The sequence below is a fragment of the Diadema antillarum genome, unplaced genomic scaffold (assembly GCF_040938485.1).
Source record: "Diadema antillarum isolate AM-2024a unplaced genomic scaffold, OU_Dant_1.0 seq00000593_RagTag, whole genome shotgun sequence".
Lineage (NCBI taxonomy): Eukaryota > Metazoa > Echinodermata > Echinoidea > Diadematoida > Diadematidae > Diadema > Diadema antillarum.
Window position 1 is genome coordinate 488,686 of NW_027271524.1, and position 23,426 is coordinate 512,111.

Below are 23,426 nucleotides of genomic sequence, written 5' to 3' on the forward strand. Positions count from 1 at the left end.
CCATGTATAATCTCAATTTCATGTATTGCATCACATTTTCCCACATTTTCCCGTATTTGTCTCACTCTTCCAACAATGTCCTGCTTTCCCATACATCACAAACCTGGTATCTCACTTCCCATTTTGGTTTGTCCCATCCTCCTATATTGTGTCCCACTTTCCCATGCTGTGTCCCAGACTCCCATATCATTTTCCCTCACCATGATGCTGTATCCCACTGCCACTATGTCCCCATCCCCCATGTTGCATTCCAACCCTTCCATGTTTCTGCCACCCCCTCCCCCAATGTTGCATCCTACTCTCCTGTTTTGTTTCACTCTCAAATACAATGTTCTACACTTCTATAATTTCGCACAATGCTGCAAGGCACATCTTTCAATGTTTGATGTGTTCATGGGAATGTAATGGATTGATATTTGATTCAATCTGAAATTGTTTGTGGGGGTGCAAGACCAACTATTGTTATTGTTCTTGATATTGACTTTGAAGGCTTACACAAGACACACAGCCAGTGGGTGTGCTTGTTTGTTTGTTTGTTTGTTTTTTCTTCATCTTTTCATTCGTCTCCATCAAAGAATACTAAAAATCTTATCGATGCAAGTTTATTTTTGCCGATATCAAATCTTGTCTCGCTCGATCAGATTCTTCTGGCTGGAATGTTGGCTTTTGCATTGCAGTGTGATTTTATAGAAGTCTGTTCAGAGTCACCAGAAATCATTGCCTTAGGCTTTCCCCGTCTGCTGCGACCCTCAAAAACAAAATCGTGACCACAAAAGGAAAGCAAAAAAGTGGAATGTGGTATATGAGGTTGGAGACAAAATTAGATTGCAGAAGTCGGGGGAAAGTCAATGGAATCTGTGTCTGGTTACAATTTACAGAGAGATATAAGATGAATACAATTTTGCGCTGAAATAAATGAGAAACTGAAATATGAATACATATCCTGCCCTTGATATATAGGTATTCAGAAGAGCCCATCATTTATGGGCTTCAGAATTGGTACAGTCTGTGACTTCTGCTGAGATGTAGGAACCTCATTTTGGTTTGCCATACTTTTGCTGGAAATAATGCCATATAAAACAAATTAGAATACCGAATTGTCTCTGTCTGAATCTGATAGTGATACTTCAAAGGCCACAGTAGGGGAAAGAAAATCTGGAGTATGATCCACCAAGATTACTTTGATTAGGATAAGCTGCATACTGAAATTGAAAATGTATCTGATGGGTTGATTTTACCAGAGGAACTTAGTTATCCTTCAATTAGACGGTAATATATAAAAATCAAATACACCAAAACATTTGTTTCTTGACATAATGACAACTGATTTTCTCAAATATGATAGTCAACATCTTTTTGGTGTATGCTCTATGGTGTTTCCAGATTATTGTACAAGTCAGAGCATAGTGTACTGAAGTGAATGGAGGACTTGTAGTGGTACAGGGATTCAAAGAAAAAACAGTCTAGGACATTTGTACATACATTGGGAGTAGAACTCTGTAACATAAAACCAATCCACTTATCTTCCTCAAGATTCTATTCAGAAATGTTGTCAGGAAGAAAGCATGACAAATCTAATCTCTGTAAGTGTAAGTGGTAAGGACTACGTAACAGTCTCAAGATAATCTTTATGCTCTCTGTGTACAAGTATGCTAGAAATCACACCCCAGAACTGAAACTTATATGGATGGTTTGACAGCATAATACATTTTGAAAACTATATTGCCACTGTTCAATGTTAAAATTTACTTGGATCATGAGGACAATGATATTGTACCTTGGTGGGTAGAAAAGTGAACTTTGACCATAGAATAAGACAGATGAAAAACATGGAATTTCATATTATACATAGTTTTACATTTTGATATTTTCAGAGTTATTGGCTACAATTACAATGACTTTGTACAGATTGCATGAGATGACAGTGAAGGTGATAATGTAATCGCCTTGCAAGTCTCCCATTGATCTCAACACAATTCTTTGTGAAATTCCTTTTTGGCAATGCAATAAAGAAGTCAGGTAAACTGTATCCTTTGCTTGCACAATCAGTTGCAATTATTTAGAACTAATGAGAAGGGTTTGGGGTTATTGCATTATCAAGCAAAGTATGATTTTAAGATTTTTTTTTTCTATTGACCTGATATGTAAAATGTATGTAGTTAAGGATTAAAATTGCCTTTTATATTTAAAAAAATGAATAACATCCTGAATGCTGATGTTCAAATGTCAATTTGTGTGAGATGTAATTTTCTATTATTCACAAGCTTAATTTCAGTTTATACTTGAAACATGTGATTTAACGATGAGGGGCTGTGGGTCATATTTCAGAAACATGAAAGGAAACTAGGCAATAATATTTCCCAGACTCCAAACTTTGCAGTGATGTTTAAAATCCCTCTGCATTCAACAATCTACCATAGAATGTGTTAGAAAATTGAGTGCCAGATGCCAACAGCTTTGAGAAAATTTCCTGTGGTGAAGTTTAAATGTCCTACTTTAAAGCATTCTCAGACTTCAATGTTCATACCAAACATTTGCTCCTTGAACGGGCATGAGACTTCTCATTTATAATCATGGAGTCAATTATCTTATTTACTGCTTTTTTAAGCTTTAACGTCTGCAACAGTATCAGGGTATCATTATTGATGGGTCGCATGATGGCATTTGAGATGTATTTGTGGATTTACCGCCTTGTCCATCAATTTGATGGCATAGTCTTGCAAGATGCTTTCTATGTAATTACTGTACATTAGACACCTTTGGTGGTAACTTATACTCTTGAAATGAAAAGAGTTATCAAAACAGTGACCAGGATTCAAAGAGGCAATTCACATGTCGTCCGTGGATTAAAATGCAAATTTAAAGTGGGTAAATGGGTGTGACAATTGCCCATGCCGACGGATATAATGCAATAATCACAAATGCGTACTCCATCCAAAAGACTAGAGTGATGTTACAAAATAATGAGTGCTTTGTATTGTTATTGTCATTGCCGACTTGTGCATACATGTGCAAGGCAACCCAGTTTGCCCTTGTTCAAAGTCCACAGACTAACTTTTCAACCATTTGATTTGATTTAAAGTACCTTTGTGAATTTTTGCCTGTAATCATCCTTTTTGGAAACACATTAAATGATTATCAGTCACAACTGATTCTCTGTGAATCCATCAATACAGAGCTGTAAAGTTTGCTTCACTGTATCACTCCCTCCATTCATAACAACTTTATACCCCTTAGGGGTGCTTTCCTTCCACTGATGTATCAGTGCAAGTGATTCAACTGCTACGGGCAAAGTATGACTGTTGAGATTTAGCAAGATATGTCTTTTTCAGGAAATAATCCATCATCTCAAAATGTATTTCCTGATGTGGAGGCTGTAGAACTCACCCACCTCCCCCATCATCAAGAATCCATCATCATGTAAATCTCCTCAATCTCTTCATCATCCATGTTATTGTTGATTTTTTTTTTAAATCCCTAATGGGCAGTGATATTGAGTGGTGGTGGGTGGGACAGTGTGGTCTTCTAGTTCAGTTTAATACCATGCTTTTGAATAATGAGTGCTCAGTATTGAGTGAAAAAGGCACTTCACATTCATGTTGCATTTAAGTAAATAAGACAAAGCCAAAAGCAAGATCATGTTCATGATCATGCAGCACTTACATGTACTTGAATTGCACCGTTCACACTGAAGCATACTTGCATATTGTTCCAATGCCGGTATAAATCTGTCATAATCAGACAAAAGAACGCTACCCCTCAAAACTAATTTACCCCCCAAAAGTGTGAAAGCTAAATCCTTTGAAAGTTCAATATTAAATTATTACATGTATAATGTTTTAATTTGTCCTTTGAGCACGACGTGTCAACAGTGATAGAGTTCTTTACGCATTCATTCAGAATATTTTCACAAAATTTCTGGAATGACTTTGGAAAGAATACCACTTTTAAACTAGATACAGATCGTACAACTTTTCACCAAATGAGCACACTGTGGAGGAGTAAGTCTAGTTTGCCAAAAGATTTTTCTTAACCCACGATGTGCAAGCATCCTCCCACGTAGGCAGATCAGTTTGCCAAAAGAGTGTGGCTTGTCTTTATACATCTGTGCACTCTACAGCTTTGGTTCCAATTTAATTTGACAGTAGGACATATCTTGACACAAATGGGAATCAAGCAATTTGGCAATAAGGTTAAATTTGTCAATAGCATGATAAAGTTCCAATTACATCTACTTTTTTAGGGTTCCTCTGAATAGTTACTTATGTAAATTACATGGATATATTATTATATAGTGCATACTCTTTTTGTTTCACAGACACATAAATGCATGTCTGTGGTGATATAAACTTATATTTCAATTTCTTACATTTATAAGTCTGGCTTTAAAAAAAAATCATCTAGACGAAAGAATGAAACAGATCCTAAGCCTTTAGTTATCCTTTGTTGTACATGTTTGGTTGATGATATAGTTTGTAATTCTCAAGTAAAGACATTCAACTACATGTATGCCTCATATTCTCTGAAAAGAAAAACCTGATTACAGTGGTTGACTATATATTTTTGGGTCTAACTTTTAAAAGATTTTTAGTCATTTATAACTCATTTATAATCTCACTACTAAATGCACACAAATTCACACAAAGCACAGATTTATCAGAAATACATAAATTTTCTCTCCAGAATAGATTTTGATGAAGAAATGGAGATGCAGATGATAGTGTACTTCTGTACAGAGAGGATACCTTTATATGTGTTTGTATGTACATGTATGTGCATATTCTCTGGTTCTCACAAGACAACAGCTTTCTTTTCAATTCGATTCAATTCAATTCAATTCAATTCAATTCAGTTCAATTCATTTCAATTCAATTGTGCTTCTTTTTCTAACAAAAACTAATACAATATACAACATATACATTTAATATATCATATCGTTACACGCACATACATATAAATACACATTCTAAAGCTTATTACAAAACATATGAATGAATAGAACCAATGCATACCTTGCAAAAGTGACAAAAAGTAAATAAAGTAAAGGAGAAGAGTAATCTACAGAAAAGTAGAGATTTTAAAACTTATGCCACTCTTCAATTAGTCATGGAAATCAATAAATTATTTGCAAGATCTTGAGAAAAATGAAATAAAGAATACTGTAGCTATTTTTTTTTACAATTTTAGAAGAATTCTTAATTGTAATGAATATGCAAGGAGTTTTTATTACAATTATAATAAAAACATGGTAACTAATGAAATATTATAATGACACTGAAATAAAGATAATTAATATTGCATCGTTGTAGTGTGATTTTATTCTCGATTGAAAAAGCTTTAATGCAAATCACAGCTGATTAAACAGATTGGAGAAGAACCGTTACACTTTCAATTTCAGTGGAAGAAAATGTTGCTCTCTCTCTAAATAAAAATTATTTCAAATTGAATTTCATTCTTATCAGAATTAATCCATTAACTTCATTCTATTAATAGTTCATACCTAAATTTCATTCTGCCTTTTCCAAATAATATGCATCTTAATTATCACTATAAGCCATTGGGTAATTCAGTATAAATGAAAGTAAATTACTAAATCAGAGTACTTATGCAGTGATATCAGGAAATATAGTACATGTCTGTCATCCTTTGACAAGGTTTTTTTTATGTGTGTGTGTGTGTGTGTGTGTGTGTGTTAATGGCATTGTTGAACTATGATTTTAGTTAGAAAAATCTGAGCTGAGGAATCCCAATTGCTATCAATGTCTGTGGCATATTGGAAAAATGCAGCCACGATGTGATGAAAAATGGAATTGAAAAAAAAAATGCATCAAGTGCTTTGATAGAAGGAAAATGAGCAATTGACTGAATCTAGCGTACCTGTTTCCTCTTAAAGATCATTGTGTTATAATCATCTGCTGCCTCATATTAGTTTAAATGGTGAATTTAGATTTTTTACAAATACTAATTGCCTAAACTTCCACTTTCCAAATTGTCATATTATAGGTGGTGATGGATCCATCTGAGCAATATTCTACACAACAGAAATCAAAATATTTCTTTTTAAACTAAGCTTCTGCAATGTTCTACATTTTTTATAAAATTAAAAAGTGAAAACAAGGTATCTACCACATTCAAGCATGCCAAGACATGCAAAATAGGACATGTTATCCATCAAACAGGTGGAGTTATATGAACCTTGAAGGTAGCAGATGGAAATTATCACAGAAGTGTGCAATTAAAAATTTAATCAAGAAATTAGATGGTAATTTCAGACTGAACACAAATTTGTCTGGATCCGTCGTATCAGTGCAATGTCATCGAGAGTTCGTGAATATGCATGGGATGTGATTGTCATCTTACTTTGAACTAGTTTTCAAGTCCTCAGAAAAGACATTCATCTAGTGCAGTTGTTCAGAGAACACCTTCTTATGTCTGGGTGATACACCCAAGAAGCACAGAACTTTCAATAATTCCGTTTGAGAAATGATATCCCCCATGGTTCCATCATCGTTTTGATGGTACATTGTGCTCTTGCCTTCAGTGATTGTAGCCAGGACATCTACTTCCTTCTCCTTCGATAACTTATCTTTCCGGAAGTTAGCAAAGAAGTCCTCAGAAATGATGTTCACAATGTCATGCAGTTGTTCAGAGAACTCCTTCTTGCCTCAGGGTGCCAACTCAAGACGCACAGAACTTCCGTTTGAGAGATGATATCCCCCATGGTTCCGTCATTGTTTTGATGGTGTCTATTGTGCTCTTGCCTTCATTAATTGTAGCTAGCATAGTAAAAATCTCCTACTTCCTTCTCCTTCGATAACTTATGTTAGCAGAGAAGTCCTCAGATATGATTTTCACATGCAGTTGTTCAGAGAACACCTTCTTGTGTCTGGGTGAAACTCGCAAGAAGCACAAAACTTAATTCCGTTCAGTTGAGAGATGATATCCCCCCGTGGTTCCGGCATTGTTTTGATGGTGTCTTTTGTGCTATTGCCTGCACTGATTAAAGCCAGGATGTATCTCCCACTTCCTCCTCTTTCAATAGCTGCACTCCCGGAAGTAAGCAGAGAAGGCGTGGCTTTGTGAATATATTTGTTGGGCAGCTTCTGCATTTGTTGACTTTTAGCTGTCTCATTATTTTAGCTACCTTTCTTGCATGATTCTGGTAGACATGCCTGTTGATATGACAGGGAGTGGCGCATTTGAGGATTTAGCTTGATGTCCCAATTACATCTATGAAGTGCTTCAGATCATACGCTCCTGGTTCTTAGTCCATTTTTCTCTGTATTGCAGCATGAACTGAGTTGGCAGCTGTGAACATGTGGCTTTAATAGTCAAAAAAGGGATTCTGGGTTGTTGATGAATCATGAGAGTGCAGACAACAACAAGAGGTTTTTTGCTCTGACTTGAACAGTTAAAATATGCATAGAATATTACATATTGTTTGTCTCTGCCCTGATACCAAAACATGCACAGGCATAAACCACATTCCAGCTGTTCTTTTATGCTGTGAGACGTACAAAGTATGTATGTTGAATTTCCATTTTTGCTGGAAACTGCAAAGTTTCTTTGAAAACAACTGTATCTTGTGTGAGAAAGATGTAATCCTAGGTAAAGACTTGAAGAATTGTAAGTGCTGTGTGCATGTCAACAGATATGATACACTCACTGTGTTTCATTTTTTTTTTCTGCGTCGTTGTCTGTACTTCCCCATGCTTGATCTTCATGACACCTGTGAAGTAGCCAGAACAACAGGAACATGTAACAGAGCAATCATGTCATGGGTCAGAGTGTGCATTTATATGTTCTAGACAGTTCTGGCACAAGTCGATCACTGGTTTTGTAAATGCAAGATTCAATTAATTGAAAACATTCTGGTAATATGAAGAAAAAAATACATGTGTCATTTTGTGCATTTGTTTTAAGTTTGCACACATCTTTGAAATGCTCAGATCAGGTGGCAAGTATGGATGATGTGGGTGTGTGGTCTGGTCTGTCTGTGGCACTTGGGGCTTGGACATTTCCATGTACTGCATTTGTGTGTCCCTTATCTGAGTGCAAAAAATTGTTTGTTGCTGGAGCAGAATGTCCCCTCTTGTGACCAACTCCTCGTCTTAACAATGCTACCCTCCTTCTTGAGCAGTAAGGCACATCTCACTACAGTGTCAGAGGTATACCTGAGGATGTTGAGTAAAAATGTTTTACACACATTCAGATTAGGAAGCTGCCACACAAGAGTACACTTGCATCTGGAATCACTTCCAGCTTTAACTTTGTATGTTCCTTCCCAATCTCTTGCCCATTATAGATCAGCCAGTCCCTTCTCCTGCCTTAGTTCTTGTCCCAAAAATCCTTTCCAAATCTCTCTTCTTTGATCTTCATTTTCCTTCTCGTGGCATTTCTTGATGTGCTTGCATGAGCGATGCATTGCATGCATGCTCTTCGTTTCTCTTCCTGCTGAAATTTCGTCATCTGTTGTCTCAGCTGCATGTTGTACCTCTGCTGGGATGTGGATGTGGTCTGCTGGTGGGTCACCTTTGGGATGTCAGTTCGTAGTTTGGATTGCTGGAATTTGAAAGTGGTCTACCAAATGGGTCACCTACTCAGGGGTCTTGGCTACTGTAGCCTGGATTGCTAGAATTTGAATGTGATTGTACTGGTAGTGCACCCCAGAGGTCTTAGCCACCATGGCTAGGATGGCTGGGATCTGGAAGTGGTCTACTGATGGGTCACCCCTTTGGGGTCTTAGCTACAAGCTTGGATGGTTAGAACTGGTAGTGCACCCCAGAAGTCATAGTCGTAGCTGCTTTAGCTTGGATTGCTTGGATTTGCATGTTGTCTCTGGTGGGTCACCCTCAGAGGTCATAGCTGCTGTAGCTTAGATGGGTGGAATTTGGATCTCTGAACTGCTAGTGAGTTACTCTTTCGGGTATTGGCTATCATAGCTTGGATGGCTGGGATATGCATGATATTTACTGTTGTGCCACCTGGAGGGTCTTAGCTACCGTAGCTTGCATACGTAGCTTGCATAGCTTAGAAGTCAGTGTCAAGTCAAGTCAATTTAAATCAATTCAATTCAATTCAATTCAATTCAATTCAATTCAATTCAATTCAATTCAATGATTAATTCAATACAAATCTAATTCACATCTCTTGAAAAATAAATGACATCACAAATTATATAACGGACTTTAGACTTGAGATGAATTCAACATTAATGTAAGATATTAAATCTTAGACTTACAACATACAATCAAATAAAATGTACAGACTTATTACATATAAAACAGGCTATTGGTTACTTATACCTGTTATACTCGACAAACTTTATAGATATTGTTTTGCAATTTGGTAGGTTAAAATCATAAAAAACTTTGTCAATTTCAGAAGTTAGAATAGTCAAAACCATATTATCTTTACTGCAGACAAGAAACTTGGTATCAACACCAAATAAGAACACAGACAAACTGTTGCCTTATATCATATTATTATTGATTATACATATCGCAAATCACTTGAGATAAAAACGGGAGTTGTCCAAGGCTGAATACTTGAGTAACACCTAATGAGATAATGATAATAATTATAAAGCTTTCATGATACGATTTAGAATGATATATACACATATGTTGCTGCTGATTTCTTGAAAATAAGTTTGAAACCATTGTAGTGCACTTTCTTCTATTCCATAATATTGTATTTGTCTATTAAAATAATTAATCTATTAAATTAGATGATCAAAACAGTCAAATTCTTTAGATAAGCAAAACAAGAGTCTTGCTGCTGTTCGTGAAAACTAAGTTGATATCATAAGAATTGTGGAGCTCACTGTTGTTCATGTAGGCCTACACAGAATTCTTGGTAGCAGCATCCATTAATTCCATAGCACTTGGCAAGATCTTTGTCTATATAATAGACATCCATGTAGTTAAAATCAATACATGGTAAATTCTGGTAGATGTAATTCTGTAAGTAACACTAAAAAACAAAAAACCAAAACACTGTATAATTTGTAATGATTAATGCATTATTTTATTTCATAATTAAAACATTTGCTTCCTTTGTGTTTATTCAAATACATTGATATGGTGTACAATAAAATAGGTCTTCTTTTTGCTGAGACTAATAGGGTGCCTTGATAATTTCTTTGTCTTTTATGGACTTTTTGTGATATCTCAATACAGTCTTTTACACAAATTCAGGGGTTTCGACACTGCTTACATCACAGTATGAACGTGGCACCAGACTATAAATCTTCCAAACTAAAGTTTTAAGGATTAACCTGAATTAAATTGGTTGTTCTTATTTTCATGTTCCCCAAGCCATGTAATATTATTCTTTGAACAGATATGTAAAGTGGATCATTTGAAACAAATTATTAAATTGCTTTTCAGGGGTGTACTGAAAATGCTGTTCAGAGCATTATTTGAAAGGAAACCCAGATTTTCTAAATTAAAAAAAAAATGGCTATTTGTTTCTCCATTGTTTGTATTACATATAAATGCATCTAAAACAGCTGTAAACAGTAGTACAAAGGATGGTTAATACCCTCTGATTTAATTCAAAGTAATAATGAAAGTACATCATAATTAGGAAATTGTGAATCATACCTTTTCTGCAGATATATTTTTCTCTCATTCACGTATCTAGCCAGACCTTTGTATTACTTCATATGGAAATAAAATCATTTGAATTGCATTGAATTTCCCTTCAACAGGTCTATTAACTTTTGAAGATCTGTGGGCAGTGAAATACAACTTAAAACTTAGGGCTGTTATTGTTTTTAATCTACATTAATGATATTTCAAACACATCATCTATGTTACAGTATATATTATTTGCTGATGATACAAATGTGTTTTACTCACATACTGACCTAAACCACCTAGTTGTTACTCTGAACAATGAATTACCGAAAATATCTATGTGCTTTAAAAGTAATATACTGGCACTTAATTTAAGCAAAACTAATTTCATTCACTTTAAATGTAAAAAAGCTGATCTCCCAGAATATGAATTGTATATTGATGGTATATCTCTTGAAAGGAAAATATTTAATAAATTTCTCGGTGTGTATATAAATGAAAACCTACATGTAAAATGGGATGATCATGTAAAACACATCATTTTCCCTATATCACGAAACTTTGGCCTGTTAACTAAGCTTCAGTATTTTTTACCAACTCGTGTATTGTTTACCCTGTAAAATGCCTTAATTTTACCATATATATCGTATTGCAACATTATCTGGGCAACCCACAAATGTAACACAGACCGTATACTTCTCCTACAGAAAAAAGCAATTCGAGTGTTCCATAAACTGTTTGTATTTAAATGTCTTGTATAATTGTACTAAAAACTATGTGTCGATAAACTGTTTGTCATAAATGACATGTACATAATCATATCTGATGTAACGGAATTAAGCAGAAATAAATCAAATCAAATCAAATCAAATCAAATCAAAACACGATTAAACATATAATCTCCTTTCTCAAGGGTTATTTGTTGTGCTATTACACCTCTGTCACTTTGTTTGCTTCTTAAAAAGTTAGAGTATACTTAAAAAAACAAAGTAATGTAGGATATCAAACTATAATGTTCCATACCCTATCAAAATCTAAAGTATTGATATGATTCATATCTATGATGTCAGTTTGGAGGGTACACATTTACAACTTCCAATTATTCAACATGAAAATGCAACAGCTTTATATTCAGTTGTTGTTTTAACTTTCAAGGAAACATTTTCAGTTTATATTTGTTCATTAGTTTTTGAAATTCATTTTATACTGCAGGGTTGGCATGTTCACTTTTGCAAAACTCTACTTTTCAAAGGCACCTTTTTGTTAGTAATAGCAAACATCATTCTACATGAAAATACAAAATACATAACAATTGTTGGTAACATTGTAAACTACAAACATGGAGAGTGGATTAATGGTAAATAGATACACATACAATATTGTAGATACATAGATATAGCAAGTACTGTTATAAATCAGTTGAATCAATATATAAGGCTCAGCATAGTTTCTTAAATCTGTAAAGGGATGTACATGCTTAGAACATTTGCAGGGAGTGCAAAATAAACTGGCTACGACATTTGCAGTAATTGCCATAACGAAAATGTTTAATTTGATATTGATACTTTAAATGGTGAATTAATCCGATCAATCTGTTCTCCATTTCTTTACTCTTCGTATTATACAAAATTACTTTGTTTCACTCTGTGGTTATGCATAATCCATTATCATATAGAGTCTTAATCATTATGTCTTAAATTGATCCTTGAGCACTAGCAGTACTGCTACTAATTACACCAAATCAAGACCTGCTTTCTTCCAAAATGACTCCATATCTTTCAGAACTGAGATCATGAAAAAACCAAGCCAGCCTAAATTTAGAGCTGCTTTTACTGCAGAGTCATATAGAATCAACTTGATCTCTGTAATCCCAAATTCAGTGTAGATCCAAACTCGGTTATTGAAGGACTAAATAATGATAATGATAATGATAATAATTGTTATTATTATACTCTTTATTCGCTTCTTACAAAGCACATATAGTATATACAATAAAATATTCCTAAAAACATGCAGATACAATGTACCGGTATATACATGGATACAGAAATAATGTATTAAACACACAAAAAAATAACAGACACACACATAAATTTAGAAAATACCTTTAGGGAGATCCAACAGACATCCACATATTTTCTGTTATTAATACATTTGGTATTCGGTATTTAAAAATATAATAATGATAATAATAATAATAATAATAATAATAATAATAATAATAATAATAATGATAATAAGAATATGAATGATAAATGATAATAGACTAAAGAATATTGAAAGTAAAGCTCACTTAGGATTTCAATATTAAACTGCCAAGCAAGGTAAATGTGAGGCTAGATTAGGTTCTTGCAATACTTGATTATTTTGGTATGGGAACGCTTCAACTCGTTTGTGAGCTACAAAAATTGTTTAAAAATTGGTACCTTTTCAGATATCATGTTTCATTTTATGGTAGGATGATGAATGTTAAGTATAAAAGTGTTTCTACACATTGGAGAGCTGATCTCTGACATTGAATTAGCCACAAAATAAATTGCATCCACTAGCTTTATGTGATTGTAAAGTATGGTAACCTAATTAACTTAAAGTGCCCATCACACAATCTCAGATAATGCTACTATATAGAGAACATTATTAAGATTTACTTATGATATATTGGTGTTTCATTGTTTTCATTAAAGTTTAGGGGGAAAAGTCGGCAGGCCTGTTGCTGACAAAAAAAGAAAGATATAATTCACATTATAATATTCTAATAGAACATGACAACAACCCTTAAAGCATATGGGGGATTGTAAAATCAAATGTAATAATACAGTTAAGAAATTCACACTTGGCAATTGAAAAATGTTGCAGAATATACTTTTGATAAGATCTGTAAGCTGATGGTCTTGTAGCTTTTTTTCCCCAATATTACCTGGCAAACTCATACAGTCAAGTAAATATAAAAGTCTATTTTCATAATTTCATACAATAATTGAAGTTATTGCTTGATGTAGGTAATTGTATATTCTGTGAATATGATATTTGCATTCAATTTTGCTTTGTTTTGGATTTTGTTTTGTATGTACCGCACACCATTTCCTTAAATGTAGAATTGCTTATAGCTTGTTGATACAAAAAAAAAAAAAACATCTTCTGGCACAGTAGTTGCATTCCAACATCATGGAAATAACCAGTAGGTGGAATCAAACTGATTGTCTTGTTCTTTCAAGCCGTGCACGTTTGATAGCAAATGCCAACTCTTACTGGATATCGCATCCATACAAAAAGCCATAGAAACTTGACGTTTAATGAAGTTGCTCTAGACATCCCCCCCCCCCCCCCCCCGGCTTTATTGTTCATGGCTTCAAGGACATCATGTTGTTGTCTCCAAGCTAATTTCATCATAGAAATGTTCATGGAAGTCATTAAATTCAAACTCTCCATTACACTGAGTTAACACTTGCCTGTGCGGAGGAGCTAGTAAACAATGGCAACTGTGGACCAAGGACACCCTTTGCTGACCCTGGGAGACTGTAAGCTTTATTGTGGTCATTGTTCATTTACATATGAAGGTTCTTCCTTGGAGAATCTAATATCGTGCATCAGATCTCAGTATGTAATCGAATGCTCATGTACTGTGGGATAGGTTCACCTTGGCAAGGTGCATGTACTGTACAGGATGTATTTATCGTAATAGCTATTATTCAGTCCCTGTCAAACTGCTTTTGAATATTGCATGCCCAATCTCCCCCTTCTCTTCTTTTCTCTCTATGTCTCTTGTTTCATAACATGCGAGGAGTTAGCTGAAGCATTTGTTGCTTGAAGGTTTATGCTGAAGTGATATGCCTCACTCTCTGAGGTTACATATTTTTACCTTGCATTAAAATGCCAGTGACCAAAGATCTCGAATTTGAATTTTTGAATTAGTTCATTTCCATAGTAATCGTGGCATATCATTACCTGAGATTATGTGTTCTTTTTCCTTTGTGTGGGTGTCATTGACCAAAGATTTTAAATTGAATTTTGAATTTGAATCTATTTCCATAATAATGCTACAAATATTTCATAAAATCCCAGCAGAACTGAGAAAAACAACAAGAGTTACAGTATTGGTATAAAAAGGACATGCAGCAAACATAACCAGTATCTGAGATGTATAATTTTCCCTTGTGTGGTTGCCAGTGTTTTTAAAGATCTTTAATTCAATTTTGAATTGGAATTTTTATTTCTATTTTATTTTTTTTATTTTATTTTTTTATTTTTTATTTTTTATTTTATTTTATTCATTTATTTATTTATTTATTTATTTATTTATTTATTTTTTTTTTGGAGGGGGGGGATTTTTTTTTATGATGATGATGGCAAACATTGCATAGAATCTCAATGCCTCCGTGTAATAGTAAAGAATTTTACTTTTGTGAGCCCTGGCCCATGTGTCACTCTGTTTCATTTTATAAATGTGCCTGTATACCCCTGTATGTATGTTACATGACATTGTACTGTATAATTGTATGGCCAAATAAATGATTATAATAGTAATGATAATGATTATTATAATGATTAATAATTAAAAAAATAATGATAATAATATTAATAATAATATTGCTGACAGGAACAACAAGAGTTATGGTATCATAATATCAAGGGCATGCAATCAAAACACACACACACACACTTTTTAGTCAGTATCTGATATTTTATGTCCTTTTTCCTTTCTGTAGGTGTCAGTGAACGAATATTTTGAATTGAGTTTTGAATTTGAATCTATTTTCATGATGGTGATGATATCAAACATCAAATGGAATTCTTCACAACACTGACAAAAACAACAAATGTTATTATAATAATACATTATTGTCATCTAATCGCCAGAGTTATTTCTCTCCATCTGTACCACATGCCTTTTTTTGTACATGTAGTTTGTGTCAATCTGAAATTCCCCAAGATAAGAAGGATCATGCAATGTTGGAAGGTTATTAAACCCAAAAGGGATTTTGGGGGGCTAGGGATGTGCCAGGTAATCAGGACTGATTGTTTGTCTAGCAGTATTTTGAAGGAAGGGAATTCCCCGTCATGTGTTGATATCTCAGCCCGTAAAGGGCTGTGACTTCTAAACTTGTAATGCTACATGACTGTGTGAGCATATTGGTCATTTAAGGAGTGATGTTGTGAGGATGCTAATTCCTTTCACCCTCAACCTCCCCATCCCCCTTCCCTCCCTTTTCCCAATCAATCTGATGTGATTGATCTGGTTGCCGTGAGATGTTTAGAAATCAATACCCTTGCCCAGTCCACAGTGAATTGCTCAAGTACCAGGTGTGGAAACTTTCTTTCTCTTTTTTTCCTCTCCCTCTGTCGTTCTCATTTCTGAGGAGAGTGAGGAATATGGAAAGACCTGCTGGGGTGCAGCCTCTGCAAAGCAAAGATTATTCATTTAAGGGGAAAGTTCACCTCAATGTATATCAAGATTGAGAGAATGCAGCAATATCAGTATACACATTAGTGATAGTTTGAGAAAAATTGTTCAAAAGTTACAAATTTTTAAAGTTTTAATGCCACCTTCGCTGGATGAGAATACTACACTATAGCTTGTAATGTCACATGCGTAGAATCAGATAAGGAAAATATCGAGAATATTCAACATATTTTCACTTTTTTTCACATAATAAAAGAGCACTTGACTTGCCTCTTTCAAAAGGCAGAGGGAATGACATTACCCTTAACATACATCAGTAACAAGTTGAGGGAATGTGTGCTTTTTTTCAAAAAAAAGAAATTTTCTTAAATTCTGTTTTTATTTTCCCTTTATCGCTCTACATAATGTGTGAAATCATGAACTGTAGTAGACTTCTCATGAAGAAGGGTCTGTGCAGAAACTTTAAGAATGCATGACGTGTGAATGGGTTGTCTGATTTTCCTCAAACTTTCACTAATATGTTGTACTGCTGCATTCACTCAATCTACATTTATATTAACGTGAACTTGTCCTTTAACCCTTTGCCGCCAACCATTCCCAGCTTGACGTATTGATAGTGTGCAACATCATTGTAGAGCTGTAGCATGTCATGGCGATTCCATGGCTATACACTTCTCAGATCGTCATTGTACATCAAAGCTTGTAACTTCAATGCCCCCACTCCACCCCACCACCACCTCCCTGCATTTATCATGTGTGTGGAAGATTGATGTTCATACATGCAGTTAACCCATTCCATACTGAATTTTGAAATGTTCATAGATTTAATACACAGGCCACCATATTCCTTTAGGGAACGGGTTAAGTCAGACAGCAGGGTCACAGGAAGTTAATCTTCAGAGCATCCAAAACTGTTTAAGCTAAAATACTTCTCTTAGTAGTAGTATGTCTGACAAATTTGGTAAAGAAAGTGTTTAACCTAGACTTGCCACTTTTGCATAAGATGCATTTTCCCTGGATAAAATCTGTGTTTCCCAACTCCTGTGCTGGAAAAGGTAAATTGGCAAATAATTACCTGCCACAGGCCCACAGTCATTATCTCTGTCTTGCTGTAGATAGGGAGCCAAGATTCTGTTTACTGTATTAAAGTGGTTGTGCTTTGTTTCAATCAAATGATTTTTGTTTTGTAAGGATTGTTACATATCAGTATGGGAGCCAATAATCCAGAAGAAGCAGACCCCCCCCCCCTTTCTCTCTCTTCCTCTTGATTTCTCTCCATATCTCATATGTAAACACACATACAGATTTATCTGATGGCAAGTTACCAAGGATAGGATTGGAAATGATTGAACGAACGGCTTACCTATTGCTTTTGAATATGCCAACTGTGACAGAATATGAGCATGGCTCTTCAGTGACCTTGCCAATCTCAGAGTAATGCTTAGTATGAAGGACACAGGCTGTTAAGTCCGTCCATTCAGGAGAGAAAAATCTCAATGCAATGAGTGATTTACTGTGGTTTACTTTCCTGTCTTCTTTACTCTTTTTTTTTTTTTTTTGTTGTTGCATACAATAGATGCCACTGGTACTTTATGCACGTATACGAATACATAATCAGATTATGAATATTCATGAACATATTACACACATGTGGTTTTACAGTGCTCAGAAAATGTTTCTCCATTGAATGCAAGTATCCACAAATCAACACATTTTTTTTTACAGTTCTGTAAGATTAGATTATTTTTGTCTCTTTTTTTTATACCAACACAATGTTTGTTTGTTGTTTGTTTCTTTGACTTATGCACACATTTGTCTGACTTCATATTGATGTTGATGTTTGTACACTAATACACAACAGGATTAACAACCAAAGAGGCATTTGGAAGCTCATTTATCAATAGGAAAGAAAATAAAAAGTTGAGTGACTTACCGAACTTGGGGGTAATTTTTGCAACTTTTCGAGTTTGACCTTACCCCACTTATCAAAGCATTGCACCTCCATGTAAGCCATAATCATAACAAATAGGGTATCATTTTTATGGAAAATTGAACAATATTTCTGTGGTTACCAAGCATGCATCAATTATTACTGGGATAAAGAGAGCAATCATTAATCAAACTCAAATTTCCAAACTTTTTTGAGTAGTTTATTTATTTTTATCTATCTGCATATATATTCATTTATTCATTTATTTATAATCTCTTTCTTCTTTTTTTTTTCATCTCTAAAGATACTTACACATATGTGGCAAGGAACAGGTAATATCAATCCGGACAGTGATACCATAGTGAAGGGATAAATCACAGAGTTTTGCTGGGATGGCAGTAATTTACATCCTGCTTTATGGTTTTAAATGAAGCCATAATTATACTGCCTTCACAGCCAAACTTGGAATGACATGCTGACCCCATAAATTATGTGGAGTTTCTGGGGCAGAAATGATAAATTCGTCCAAACCTCTCCCAGTTGATCTTTGTGGAATCAACTCCTGATCTTTCACTGATTCACATGCATATTTAATTGACACAGTTTCATTTTTGTGCTTCATTTTAATACAGAAATGACACTTCAATTTAATTTGAAATATGTTGATGAAATCCCTAAATCCGTTTTAAGGCATGATATCTTTAGATGGAACATTTTGTTCTGCAGTACACATTCATAAGAAGGGAAAAACAGGTGTAGATCTGTAGAATTAAGGAAATGATATCTTGGCAAGAAAATATGACAGTAATGACATTAATTTAATGAAAATAACAACTTTTTAAATGGAATTCTAGCATGAATTTCTAAAATAACTTTGTCTTGTCTTTGCAAGGGTGATCACATTCTGTGTCATATGATAATTGCTGAGATAATAACTAAGGTAGGAATATTCTTCAGTAAAGGTTAAACGTATGCCTTGACAGAACATTAAGCAAAGTAATGGTGGGTTGTGAATATTATGTAAATGAAGTCTGAACAACTGGGCAGTGTGAATGGAGCAAATCAAGAGGCTCAAAACAGACAGCTAAGCACTAAACCGTTGGAATGACCTGTCCTGTAATGTGTGAATTCTGGATTTTCTGTCGTCCAATGTTACCAGGATAAAGAAGGCAGCACGGTTATGCTGTGCTATTCATTATACCCCCGCCAAACGAAGTTTGAAGGGGGTATATAGGAATCAGCGGACGGTCGGTCGGGCGGTCGGTCGGGCGGTCGGGCGGTCAGGCGGTCGGTCGGGCGGTCGGTCCGTTGCAAATCTTGCGTCGCGAACTACTTCCTCAGTTTTCAACCGATTCCCATACAACTTGGCACAGATGTGTGCCTTGGGTTGTAGATGTGCAAGACGTATTTTTTGACAGTACCCAAAAGTACATTGCCATGGTAACGGCATATTATGGGCAAAAATGGGTACAAATCTTGCGTCGCGAACTCCTCCCACAGTTTTTGATCAATTTTTATGAAATTAGGTACAGATGTTCATCTGAATATGTTAATGTGCAAGACACATATTTCCGCAGTGGCAAAAAGTGCGTTGCCATGGTAACGGCATGTTATTGGTAAAATATAGGGCAAAATGCTTCATGGCAAAACTGCTTCATCAGTGTTCTTCCAATTCTCATGGAATTCATATTGAATGTTTGTCTTAGGATATAGGTCAGCATGAGACATTTCTTGACAGTGGCAAAAAGTATGTTGCCATGGTAACAGCTCACATATTATGAGCCAAAATGATGGAAAATTTTGTGTTGCAAACTACTTCCTCAGTTTTTGTCCAATTTCCATGAAACTTGGTACAGATGTGTGCCTTTGGTTGTAGATGTGCAAGACGCATTTTTTGACAGTACCCGAAAGTACGTTGCCATGGTAACGGCATATTAATGGCAGAAGATCAAGGAAAGATCTTGCGGATTTAACTACTTCCTCAGTTTTTTGACCAAAGCTTATGAAATGTGGCACACACAATAGTCTTGGTGGGAAGATGTGGAAGACATATTTTTCGGACGTGTCGGAAGCTGCGTTGCCATGGTAACGGCATATAAATGGCAGAAGATCAAGGAAAGATCTTGCGGATTGAACTACTTCCTCTGTATTCGACTGAAGCTCATGAAATGTTGCACACACACTGGTCTTGGTGGGAAGATGTGCAAGACATATTTTTTGGACGTGTCAGAAGCTGCGTTGCCATGGTAACGGCATATTAATGGCGGAAGATCAAGGAAAGATCTTGTGGATTGAACTACTTCCTCAATTTTTGACAAAAGCTTATGAAATGTGGCACACACAATAGTCTTGGTGGGAAGATGTGCAAGACATATTTTTCGGACGTGTCGGAAGCTGCGTTGCCATGGTAACGGCATTTAAATGGCAGAAGATCAAGGAAAGATCATTCCTTGGGTAAGACTGTCGTCACGGGGCGGGGGTATTAATCACCTTAAGTGATATTTCTAGTTTTTACTTGGTTCTGCGCTCATTATTTATGGTTCCTACAGTTGAAGAAGGAGTAGATTGCTTATTAAAAGGCATTTGAGAGCATTTCCTGTAGAGGTTTCATTTACACTTTCATCAAAAATTACATTTATATTGGCAGAGGTGATGATGTTATTATATCACAAATTTTCCATTGAAAGGTGGTGACACCTTCACAGAAGTTCCTTTTTATTTTCACAATTCAATTCATAGTTATGTGATAATATCAGTTGTAAGATCATCAACCAAAAATAGACAAGGTATTCTTGATGAGTTGATTTTGCGACAACACGCAATGCTTGTTAGACACATGCCCAAGTATGCTTGGGCCTTGTCTTCAATGAGTTAAGCTGTAAATCAGGCAATCTGATGCATACTAAATATAAAAGTTTTCCTCGTTCTGATGAAAAAAAAATATTGTCATGGAATGGAACGTTTTGAGTAGTTGGGAATAATTCTTTTTTTTATATGTGGTTTGTTTGTTTATTTGTTCATTTGTTTGTTTGTTTGTTTGTTTTTTGTGATTGTGTGAGAAAAAACTTTTCAGGTGTGTGGGCATGAGAAGGACCCCCTGAGGCATGAGTGTCATGCCCTGATGCTTGAGACCTGATAGGTCTGTAGAAAGTTCTATAGAATCCTGGCAGATCAAGTATGGTTATATGAATACAGTTTCCCATTAAAGTAATCAGTGGTGACTGTATTTAAATCAAGATAAAGTCATACAAAATACTCCACCAACAAATTAACATGTTTTAAGTTTATACTGAAATTTTGTACTCAACACCTTTTTAGTTTATGATGGTGCAGCTTTTTTTTGGGGGTGGGGGATTTAAAATGTAAATCAGGAAAATTTCCGAGTGTATACTTGCCTAGGATGGCATTGAGCAAATTTCCTTACAGTTTGAAAGAGATGTTCAAATACCCACTAAAATGTTGGGGGAGGTGGTGGGTTGATGGTAATGGTGGTACATGTTTTATCATGATTACCAGATAAGATATTATTATTGTAATTGGGAAAAATGGAAAAGATCACTAATCACTGGTATATAACATAACTAAGAGCATCATCATAGCAAAGGAAAACACTTCATTTCTTGGTTGAAAAAGAAAGATTAACATGAGGAGCCAGATTTAAAAAAAAAGTCTTTCTTTTCAAAAAATATTTCTGCATTGTCTTCTGGAAGCAATTCTTGAAATTGACCATTTCAAATTCTACACACAAATATTTATATCATAATACAGTTATTGGACATGTGACATGTGTCCTTTGGTATTGCCATTTGCAAGTGGCTTCCAGTTGCAACGGGGCATGTGTCAGAAGGCCACAAACTGCTACTTATGACCACTCCTTGCCCATCCCTCATGCCTAATTCAAAGTGCCGGTGTGTTTTTGCCATAATTTGCCTCCCTGGTGTCGTTGCCTCCCCCTTATTCCCTTGCTGGCCTTGACTTGGGCCTCTTTGTGGAGTGTAAATGAATTTTGACGAGTTTCCCCATCATCATCATCAATTAGGCAGAGACCAAGTTCAAACAAGCTTTTGAAATCACCATGAGTTTGAAGCCCAGTTGTGTCTTTCCTATACATATTTGACCTTTCCCCACATTTGGAATAATTGTGAAGCAACAGATGTAATACCTACAGTGACTGTTTTTCACAATCGTTTAAGACATTAAACTAATCAGCCATCAAATTGCACGCACACCCGAATTATCAATTGTCAGTAGCTTTTTTTTTTTTTTTTTTTTTTACAGCAAGTGCCTTTTTTATACATGTATGTGTGTGTGTTCATGATTTTTTTTTCAGAACTAGTTACAGCATAAACATCTACCGGATGATCTTTACATGAAATCAAGTCCTTATCTTTCACTGAATCACATGCATAACATGCTGACATATGCTGCTCACGCTGCTCCTTAAAATATGTCACTCTCAAAAAATATGAGATATGTTTCTGAAGTCATTAAAACCTACTCAAGTTATAATCTGTGGCTAGTACATTTCTTGATATAATAAACAAAAGGAAATTATCACCTGATTTTCAAATCAGAATGAAAGTGATTTTGTGACATCTTTAAGACCCAATGGTAGATTAGCTTGCCTTCTACATGGGCATGCAACTGGTCAATTCGCAGACCAATGATCGGAGGTATGCATGGGATACGTACATGTAGATATCGAGCTTTGCTGACGTAGAATGGCTCTCTCCACAAGAGACTAGTGAGTCTCTTTCTGGAAATCCAATCATTGAGCTCCCCCTATTTTTTTAATGGGTCATCAAACGTGAGAGGAGTCTGTTTTATTGCATTATCGAGCAATGATTGTGGTTAAATAATGTCTGCCTGGTCTTGATATTACGTAGGTTGCTTCATCATCATCCTGTTGATTTACAGAGTGTTTGACTTTAACTGCTTTCAAAATGAAACACATATGAAGCCATTTTCGTGCGTATACTTTTTTTTACAGTTTAAAAAAATTATATGAAACAGCCATTGATCATCTGTGTTACAATTTTCTCAGGACGTTGGCTAAGCATTGGCATCAATTTTCATGCCTTTTCAGCATTTTTCCCTTTAATACAGACACACTGAAGCACTGGAATTGCCTATGAGGTGGATTATAGCTGGTCTTGTCAACAGTGATGGCACATGTACTGACATTTTTCACTTTGACTCATTCTTTGTTGTACGTGAGCATATGCAAGAAAAAAAAATGCTTGTCCTCCTACTCTCATTCCAGACTTGTGAACCAACAGTACAGCGTAGTAGTCAACAAAGTTTGATTTTCTCTTCAGGCCAAAACGTGGAACCTATCCAATAGAACATGACTTTTGATTTGAGTGTGAGAAGTAGGAAGTCTGGGGAATTGTTGCACACAGAACAGAATTAATGTTAGTTGCACTCATTGCTATTGGTTAATTGCTGAATGGCTTGAAGTTTAGTCCAGAGATGAAATTTAACAGAAATTGAAAAGGCTTTCAATTTGACA

At 35.3% G+C, this 23,426-nt stretch overlaps 1 protein-coding gene across 1 annotated transcript in view; it reads left to right on the plus strand.

The window, feature by feature from the left end:
- Positions 1 to 23,426, plus strand: part of LOC139735717 (uncharacterized) — a 55,433-nt gene that overhangs the window by 30,303 nt on the left and 1,704 nt on the right. The window lies entirely within an intron of this gene.